The sequence below is a fragment of the Arachis ipaensis genome, chromosome B7, assembly GCF_059453495.1.
Source record: "Arachis ipaensis isolate K30076 ecotype BB chromosome B7, ASM5945349v1, whole genome shotgun sequence".
Taxonomy (NCBI): domain Eukaryota; kingdom Viridiplantae; phylum Streptophyta; class Magnoliopsida; order Fabales; family Fabaceae; genus Arachis; species Arachis ipaensis.
In genome coordinates, this window is record NC_142442.1 from 11,476,424 (window position 1) to 11,484,284 (window position 7,861).

General features: G+C 37.1%; 1 non-coding gene across 1 annotated transcript; it reads left to right on the top strand.

Annotated features, from left to right (window-relative positions):
- Nucleotides 1-6,780: 6,780 nt before the first annotated feature.
- Nucleotides 6,781-6,887, top strand: LOC148550348 (small nucleolar RNA R71). The gene has a single exon (XR_015893084.1). It is a non-coding gene; the product is annotated as a small nucleolar RNA R71 (small nucleolar RNA).
- Nucleotides 6,888-7,861: the final 974 nt, after the last annotated feature.

A 7,861-nucleotide genomic window follows, 5' to 3' on the forward strand; every position in this document is an offset into this window, starting at 1 on the left:
CTCACTTTAGCTATGAGTGTGATTACAACTATGTTGTAGGATATGAAAGCTTTAATGACAACATGTGTCAAGGATGGGACAATCAAAGGTGGGAGGAGCCATATGCATATGATCAATCTTCATGGCAATAACCTCCACCAATGCACTATGAACAAGAGTCATTCTATGATGCATATCAATCAAATGGCTATGGTGAATCTCCTTGTGATTTTCAAGAACTACCACCATATGCCTATGAGCCATATCCTCAACATAACCCTCAACCATACTCACAAGCCCCTTTTCACCAACCACCTTCATATGACCCTCATCCATATCCACTATTACAACAACCATATGAGCCATATGAACCACATATAAAGCCACCACCATTCCAACATCAATATTTTCAAGAATCACCCCCTCCATATTATTACCAATATGAACCACCTCTAATGTATGAAAAATTTCAACCACAAGATGAACTCTACTTCTCACTACAACCTCCCATGGAAGAATACTCATGTCCATCGATCCAAGAGCCATATGATCCTAATCATATTATCCAAGAGGAACAAGAGTCAAGGGATCGTCTCAAGGAAACATTGGATCAACTTCAAACAACCATGGAGCGTGTTGTACAACAAGTGGAAAGAGTGAAAAGTATTGAACCACCACAACTCTACCAAGAGGAACCACCTTCCTACTATGAATCCCTCCCCCAAATTGATGAACCCTTCCATCCACCCCAACCTCCAATGGATGACATCCTTGATGTTCTTGTTCAAGGACAAGAGGAGATGAAAAGGGATGTGCAACAATTTACGGCCGCCTTGGACGAGGTGGTAAACCGGTTAGCATCCCAATGCTTGAATACTCAAGGAACTCCCATGGCTATATATGGAGAAACAAATGAAGAGCATAACATAAAGAAGAGATTGGTGGAGAATGAGAAAAGTTACTTTGTATTGGAACAATTGGAGGAAGCTATAATTGTTGAAGACAAGGAAGAAGTGGTTGAAGACTTGGGAGATGCGGAGCCTCCATGGGAACATAGAATTGAAGAAAACCTCTCCAAGACTATTGAACTTGATGCTAAGGAAGAATGTGCACTACCTCCAAGGCGTATTCCATATGAAGACTTGGACGGGATAGAGCAAGAATTGAGTTCCCTTGGTAATGAAGATCAAGCATCAAGTCTTAGTGGTGAAGAATTCTTTGAGCATGAAGAACCTTCTCCCGATGAGATGGAAAGTAATGTGGAGGTAAATTTCTCTCACCCTCCCATTTATGATTTGAGTAAGGGAAAAGGCTTAGATAAAATTGTTGAACAAAGGATTGAGATTAAGAGATCTTGTGAGGAGTTGGAGATCCTTAGAAAAAGGAGGATGGGAATTGAATACGCTTTGTCAAGATCCTTGGATACTTCTTTACCTAGGTTGCCATCTACTCCTTCATTTGAGTGGGTGAAATTCATTTTTATTAGCTTTATTATCCCACTTGAATATGGTTTGCTTGAAATGGATGGCCAATGTAGGAAACTTTGTGGGATGAAGCGTAAGCAAAAAAGGTTTTGTGGTTGGCGTTGCAAATCAAGGCTCATTAGGGTTGATGCATCAAACATGAAATACAAAGGTTGGAGTAGTGCTCAACTAGATGGGTCTAGGAGGATTGTTGGCCACTTTATTGAGAATTTACCTTGCCACCCGGATGGATTAATAATGATCAATTCAAGGATGGGTGTGGAAACAAGATATGGGATCTGGAAATACATGAGGACCACTTTTGGGAGCCCATGGTTTGTGAGGAACTCCACCCAAGTTTGGAGTTATTAATTTTGAAGAATGGTGCTTATTGGAGACTCAAGCATTGGTGGATGTTCCAAGATGAGTTTAAGCACAAGCCACCTTGAGAGGAGCTCCCCATAAGTCCAACTTAAGGACAATAAACAAAAGTGCTAGGTGGGAGACACCCCACCATGGTAAATTCTTTTCAAATTTCTCTTTTGTACATATTGATAAAATTAGTTTAATTTCATGTTTTTGTTGGTTTTTTGAGTTTATTTGGTAGTTTAGTATGTTAAATAAGGTTTTATGGTATTTTGGTAGCTGTTTGGAGGTTTGGAATGCTTAGATTAGTGCAAAAATATAGAATTTTTTTTGAAAAATAGAGCACCATCCGCGCGTACGCGTGCATCAAGCATTTTCGCCCACCCACGCGGACGCGCCATGTACGCGTACGCATGAATTGAGAAATTCCACCCCCAAGCCAAAAACCCGAGAGTTGTGCGAACGTTGCGCGCGCATTGTGCCTTTGGCACAAAACAACTCGCGCGTACTCGCACATGACGCGTACGCGTCATTCTCGAAATAAGCCATCCGCGCGCACGCGCCATGTGCACGTACGCGTCGCATCCATTACACCATCATCCGCGCGTGCGCGCCATGCGCGCGTACGCGCGGATGTCCTTCCTTCAACACATCTCTTTTCTTCTCCTCTTTCCATTTCTTTCCTTCTTCTTTCTTCTTCCCTTCGTCTACCCCTCATCCAACACTCCCAAACACCATTGATAACTATTTATTTTAGTTAACTAATTAGTTAGTTAGTTAGTTGATTAGTTAGTTTTAGTTAGTTTTCATTTCATTTTCTCTTTTTCATTGTAAGTGTTGGATTGTTATTCTTGTTTACCATTAATTGCTACTGAGTATTAAAAAGGGATGTTATCTTAACATCATTATGTTTATAATCTTTGTTGGATTCTATTGTTGAGGTTATATTTTGCTACTTGGTTTTGAGTTTTTCATGCTTACCTTTTAAGAATACCAAGTGATGAGAATTGCCTTCGAGCTTGTAACTCTTCTTGAATTACATGATTTGGCCACCATGTGATTTGAACCCTATTCTTTGATTAGGCAATCTCTTGACATTGGATGGTGTGCATTTACCTTAATGCATTGTATTTCACGATCATATGCATCCATATGCTTATAGCTTGAATGCCTTCATGCTTCTTTAATGCTTGTTTTACCTTACAAGTTTACTTAAAGCATCTCAAGCACACTAGGATATGTGAAGTGCATTCTTCTTTAGTGACATAGCTTTTATGCTAATGTGTGTTCTAAACTGCGCGCAATTTAGAATTTACACACTTATTTGTCATTAATGTCACACTAATTCACTCACTCAATTCTAGTATTAGTACCTCATTCCAATAATGTTTGCTTCCTTGCTTTTGTTTTCTCATCTTATGGTGTTATATTTTTGTTTTTCATGAATGATGCACCGCGTGCAAAAATGGAAGCGAAAGAAAGAACGCGCAGCAATCGGTTGATCTACCAGCTGAAGGTAGCAATCCGGAGAGTCGCCGTACCCCCTTGCTCATATTTGAGAGCACCGAGGATGATGCAAACTTTTAAGTGTGGGGAGGTCGTCCGACCGGTCGGCGATTTTGGGTGACAAGTTTCTAATCTCAACACTTTTGCATTTCATTTTTTTGGTTTTTAGGATTTTTGTTGCATTTTCATAATTTTGCATATATATACATAATAAGCTTAGTCAAAATAATGAGGTTCTTCAATATTTCTATCTATAGGGCACCAAGTGATTTGAGTGAAAACTTTTCATAGAACTTGCTTGAATTATATATATTGTGGATCATGTTTTTGAGCTAAGAACACAAGCTAGTGAGATTTGAGCCTAATGGTGTGATTACATCTTATAACCACTTATTTTCCCTTCTTGTGTGTATTGTTCTCTTTCTATGATTGTAATCTTTGATTTGTTTGATTCTTTATGTCCATTATTTTGTGTATTCATGTATTTATATGATTGAAGCCATCATTTCATTTAGCTCACTTACCCAAATAGCCTTACCTTTTATCTTCCATTGTTAGCCAATTTGAGCCTATGATTAACCCACTTGTTCTTCATTTTAGCACAATACAAGTCTTAAAGTGAAAAACAATAAATATCCTTATTTGGATCTTTGATTGACTTACACACTCAAGTGTGGAAAACTTAGAACATTGGTTGAATAAAGAGGATAGTTTGTATTTTTGTTAAAAATATTGGGAATTGGGTACATGCTCATGTATTGACTAAATATATAGACCTTATGCATTGATGTTCTTGTATATAGTTTGAAAGAAAGGAAAAAATGAGAAAAAGACAAAAGAAAATGAAAAGAAAAGAAAAAGAAAAATAATATGGAAAAGAAAAGAAAAAAAATAGAAAAAAAGAAAGGAACAAAGAAAAAGAAAGAAATAAAAAGGGGACAAAATACCCCAAAGCAAAGCTCAATAAAGATCAATGCATAAGTGTTGTGAAATGAAAAGAAAATGCATGAGTATGTTAAAAAGTGAAGAATGGGTAGTTAGGTTAGCTTTTGAATTGTATAGGATGTCATAGGTTAGGTGGGAAGTTTAAGCTTATCAAAGATTCAAATTTCAAGCTCACTTAACCATATATGCATCCTACCTTGACCCTAGCCCCATTACAACCAATGAAAAGACCTCATGATACTTGTATGCATGCATGAAATAAATGTCGATTGTTAGAAGAAAAACAAACCTTGGAAAGCATGATTAGGGGAGAATTGAGTGAATCAACCCTAAACACTTGAGCGAATAAGAGTGCAAACACTACCGGTGAGGGTTCGATTTCTCAATTACATGTTTTCCACCTATGATCATCATTCTTCATGCAAGTTTGTAAAAATATTTAATAACTCAATTTAATTGTGGATTAGACTTGCTAGTCCTTAGCCCTTGTGCATATATGCTTCTTGGGAATTGATTTATTTTGACTAAGTAATTACATTCATTTAGATAGTTGCATATAGGTAGATTGCATGTAGTTAGATTTCATTGAATAAATGTTGATCCCTTTGCTTTCTCTTGATTTAAGCATGAGAACATGCTTGGTTTAAGGTGGGGAGGTTGATAAACCCCATATTTAGGGTTTATCTTGTATTGATTTTAGGGGATTTTATCACCTTTTACCCACATTTATTCAACGAAATAGCATGGTTTCATAATTGTCTCCCAAATTGTGCTTAAGTGTGAAAACATGCTTTCTAGGTCCTTAATTAGCTAAATTCAATTCACCCTTGATTTCACTAGATGCCTTGATTTGTTTGTTAAGTGATTTCAGGTTGAAAAGGCTAGGAATGAATCAAAGGAGTGAAGAGGAAAGCATGCAAAGTGGAGAACACATGAAAAAGCCAAAGATTTGGATATCTTCATCCACGCGCACGTGCACGGTACGTGTACGCGCCGGTGGGCACACGTGATTTTTTAATAGAAAACGTGCCTAGCAATTTCTGAGAGCTGTGGGGCCCAATTTGCAACCAACTTTGGCGCCAAAATGCATTTAAAGGACCAAGGATTGAAGGAAATGGAGACTTAGCATCATTTACACACATTAGGATTAGTTTTAGTTAGTTTTAGAGAGAGAAGCTCTCACTTCTCTCTAGGATTAGAATTAGGATTAGGTTTAGTTCTTAGATCTAGGTTTTGATTCATGCTTTCTTCTACTTCTTCTTCTTAATTCTTTGTTGTTACATTCATGATTCCACTATTCTTTTGTTGTAATTTTCTTTATGTTGTTTCTATGCTTTATTGTAGATCTACTCTTGTTCCTTCTATTTTCTTCCAATTCAATTTGAGGTAATTCATAATAATTGTGTTTCTTTTTATTGTTGTTATTAATTCCTTGCAATAAGTAGTTGTTAGATTTCATTGTTGTTATCAATTTACTTTGCTTTCTTTTTATGCCCTCCAAGTGTTTGATGAAATGCTTGGTTGGATTTTAGTGTAGATTTTGTTCCTCTTGGCCTAGGTAGAGTAATTAGTGACACTTGAATTATCTAATCCCTCTGTTGATTGACAATTAGAAGTTGCTAATTGATTTGGATACCACTAAAGCTAGTCTTTCCCTTGGGAGTTGGCTAGGACTTGTGGAATCAAGTTGATTCATCCACTTGACTTTCCTCCATGGTTAGAGGTTAACTAAGTGGTAGCAATGGACAATTTGTGGTCACAATTGAGGAGGATAACTAGGATAGGACTTCTAGTTCTCATATCTAGCCAAGAGCTTTGTTAGTTGTTAGTTTATTTTCTTTGCCATTTATATTTCTTGTCTAAAATCTCAAAAACCCCAAACATACTCCATAACCAATAACAAGAACACTTTATTGTAATTCCTAGGGAGAACGACCTGAGGTTCCAATACTTCGGTTATTTTTAGGGGTTTGTTTTAGTGACAAACAATCTTTTGTATGAAAGAATTCTTTTTGGGTTTAGAAACTATACTTGCAACGAGAATTTATTGTGAATTCTAAACCGTCAAAAGTCCTCTCATCAGTGTCTAGGAGCACTCCCCATGTAATTTACCTGTTCAGAAGAAGATTGAGTATAATCATAATTCTCATTTTGCATAAAATTACCTGTCATGTCATAAGGGACCTCTTGAGGTGTATTCTGGGTGTTGACAGCTAAAACTTACATTCCACTCAACTATTGAGTAATTAAATTCATCTGCTGACTCAAAATTTTATTCTGAGCAAGGATAGTACTAAGAGCTTCTACTTCCATAACACCTTTCTTCTGAGGGGTCTCAGAGTTCACAAGATTCTTGTTGGAGGAATATAAGTATTGGTTTTTAGCAACCAACTCAATAAGCTCAATAGTCTCCTCTAGTGTCTTCTTCATGTGCAAAGAACCACCTGCAGAATTATCTAAGCGCATCTTGGACATTTCACATAAGCCTTCATAAAAGATATCCAATTGAGTCCATTTAGAGAACATGTCCGGAGGGCATTGCCTAGTCAGTATCTTGAATCTCTCCCAAACTTCATAAAGGGTCTCACCATCCTTCTGTTTGAAGGTTTGAACCTCCACCCTTAGCTTAGTCAGTTTTTGAGGTGGGAAAAATTTAGTCAGAAATTCAGTGACAACCTTGTCCCAAGTATCCAGACTTTCCCTGGGTTGAGAATCTAACCACAGCTTTACTCTATCCTTCACAGCAAATGGGAAGAGTATGAGTTTGTATACCTCAGGATTCACTCTGTTGGTCTTCACTGTATCACAAATCTGCAGAAAATCAGAGATAAATTGGTTTGGGTCTTCCTGAGGGAGCCCATGATATTGGCAATTCTGTTGCACAAGAGTAACTAGTTGTGGCTTCAGTTCAAAGTTGTTTGCAGCTATAGGAGGCACCACAATACTTTTGCCATAAAGATCTGCATTAGGAGCAGTGTAAGAGCCAAGCACTCTTCTAGGTTTCTCATTCCCATTCAGATTTGCAATATTGGCATTACCAGCATTATTATGATCCTTATTGGACTCTGCAGCCTTGTAAAGTCTTGCTTGTTGCAAACGCCGCCTCAAAGTCCTTTCAGGTTTAGGATCAAAGTCTAACAGAGGTTCCTTGTCCCTATTCCTACTCATAAACAGACAGAAGACAAAAAAAGATGGGACTCTCTATGTCAGTGTGTAGAGAATTCCCTGTGAGGTAACCTGTGTGAAATAATAAAATAAAAATACTAAATAAAATAAAGAAATAAAATTAAAAAAAGATGACTAAAATTAGAGAGAAAAATTCAAAAAGTAATAAGAAAATTAAATAGGAAAATTAAAATAAAATCAACTAGGTAACACCAAACTTAATTTCAGAAATTAAGGAAAAATGCTAGTGCTAATGTTCGAAAATAATAAAGCAATAATTAATTAAAATTAAAACTAAAATGCCTAATCTAAGTAATCAAACAACTAATAGTTGTTAATCACAGTCAATCCCCAGCAACGGCGCCAAAAACTTGGTGCGGAATTTATAACCACAAACTAACCGGCAAGTGCATCGGGTCGTACCAAGTAATACCTCA